General features: G+C 37.9%; 1 pseudogene; it reads right to left on the minus strand.

Moving 5' to 3' along the window:
- Window positions 1-598: 598 nt before the first annotated feature.
- Window positions 599-1205, minus strand: LOC147431445 (uncharacterized; annotated as a pseudogene).
- Between the last annotated feature and the right edge of the window lie 1267 nt (window positions 1206-2472).

Consider the following 2472-nt stretch of genomic DNA (forward strand, 5'->3'; position numbering starts at 1 on the left):
TTGGTGCTGCAATCTTGCTGACCCAAAGCGCTGGGAGTGTGTTGATACAATTGTATGGTCATGGACTCCAAGGGGTGGAAGAATTGCGGAAACAATCAAGATCCCATTAAATGTCATGGAGAAGGCACAGGCTAGCGTAATAGGAGAAATTGAATAGCATTTCATATCTTGCTCATTGTTTTATTTCCCCAGCTTATGTATGATTTTATGAAGTATTTTTAAACACCCACATAAAAATAAAAATTCTAAAAGGTGTTTCTCAACACCACCATTTTCTTGGGAATCTATCTCTTTTATGAAGTGTTTTGAAACACCCACATAAAAATAAAAATTTTAAAAGGTGTTTCTCAACACCACCATTTTCTTGAGAATCTATCTCTTTTATGAAGTGTTTTGAAACACCCACATAAAAATAAAAATTTTAAAAGGTGTTTCTCAACACCACCATTTTCTTGAGAATCTATCTCAATTAAATGAAAATTTTCCAAATTTAATGGGAAATAGGAATACATAGGCGTTGAAATTAGTCCCAAAGTTGTGGGATTTTCCCATCTCATCTAAAATGGTGTTATTATTTTAAAAATCCTTAGGTTACAGCTTACAAATTGAAGGGCATGCTATTATCAATTGCTTCATAGCTTTCTGGGGTGATTGTGTACAATTGCCTTCTCTTTGGGATGTGCTGCATGGGTATTTTGATACATCATACTAGATGTGAAAGTATGTAGATGATGGGATGCACATTGTTTAGCTTGAAGGTGTATGTATCTAGTTTCTTGTGGTACAATCCTTGTACAACATACGGGCATCTGTCAATTAAATTGATCCATTCATTGATGTATCCCTTATCCACCTTCTCCCTTGCTACAACACACTTGACTAGGTAGAGATCCACATCCTCAGCATTGGCTGAAGAATCTGAATTTATCACAAATGTTTTTCCAACACATATAGCACTACTTAATGCATCATGATGGCCTTCATAAGTGAAGTCGTCATAGTCGATGACTTCATCTACTAGAAGGTCACCTATCGGCTCAGAATCATTTTTAACATCATTAGGTAATGGCAAAAAAGATGATAATCCCAAGGTTCCATGTGACCTTTGTTGATGTAGCAATTCCAATTTGAGTGCATGCATACATCATAGAAGCATGCCAATGGTCTTGTTGCAAGGGCAGGTAGATCTTGCAAGTTGTGACCATGAAAAGCATGTAGAGAGCAAGTTTCCTTAATAGTGGCACAATTCCACTTGACTTATCTGTTCACATCCCCTAATTTAACCTCCCAAAACACATGGGAACATTCCATTACTTTTGAAGAATATGATTCAAGTGGTGCTGTCTTTGACAGGTTGGCTTGGCAACAATAAGAAACCACATCTGTTGCGCACTTTAGAAAAGCTCCATTAGGCTTCAAATGTTCATGGGTCAAGGTTCTTTTCACAATTGCTTCTACACCATTGTGTTCTCGCTTTCCATGCCCTAATCCAAAGAAGAACCAAATCATCCCAATCCTTGTCGGTCCACTATATCTTGAAACAAAATAGAAAGACCTGGATCCCTTGAACTATGAGGCCACACCATCGAACCACACCCAGTACTGTTTATGAGTCACACCCTCTTGTTGTAACCAATCATGGTGCATCATGAATCAGTGTTGCAGAAACAATGTGTCACGCACCTTGTCATCCGATATGAAGAAGTGGATAATTTTGAGTACCTCCCCTTCCTTGTGGTAGTACATTATGTGTACAGAAATGGTTACCTGATTAGAGTGCCAATGCAATGATTGAATCTCATTTTGTTCCTTGAAGGCATAATTCTCTGCAAAATCAACAATTGAAACCACCACATCATCTGGAAACTAATTAGACAGTCCTTCAATTTTTTCTCTTGCCATCAAGCTATATAGCTATGAGTGATGAAGATTTCAACTTGGACTTCAAGAGTTGAACTAGGAACTCCCATCACTGCATTTCTTTATGCAACAAATATTTTCTTTTTGTTGTTGTTTCCATGCTTGTCTTTTCCTTCTACATATGCAAATACTTTCATAGTAATACTCTTACCTAGCTTCGCTATCTCCAAGAAATATAACTCCATCCTCTTCACTCTACGCATCTTACAATCTCACATCATACATTCCCTTATATGGAAACCTGCACTTGGTTGCTTTGGATAGAGAACGGACTCCTGCAGGTCTGTGACACCTTTGAACGTGTGAAGTCAAGCCTCACAACCCATGATGCTAATTTCTTATTCGTGGCACAAATATTGTACACACAATTGCAACCTCCTTCATGCATACCCAAAGCACGAGAGTGCATGTGTTTCAATGTGTCCTTTATAAATGACATTTTCACATGGTATTCACAACAGCATGTGTATCTATCATTAAGCAGCCTACAAATGAATGGATTCAAAATCTCAAACATTCCGATGCCAATCTTGCAATCTAGATGCTTCTCCC

This window comes from Adiantum capillus-veneris, chromosome 21 (genome assembly GCF_014529385.1).
Source record: "Adiantum capillus-veneris isolate H3 chromosome 21, ASM1452938v2, whole genome shotgun sequence".
Taxonomy (NCBI): domain Eukaryota; kingdom Viridiplantae; phylum Streptophyta; class Polypodiopsida; order Polypodiales; family Pteridaceae; genus Adiantum; species Adiantum capillus-veneris.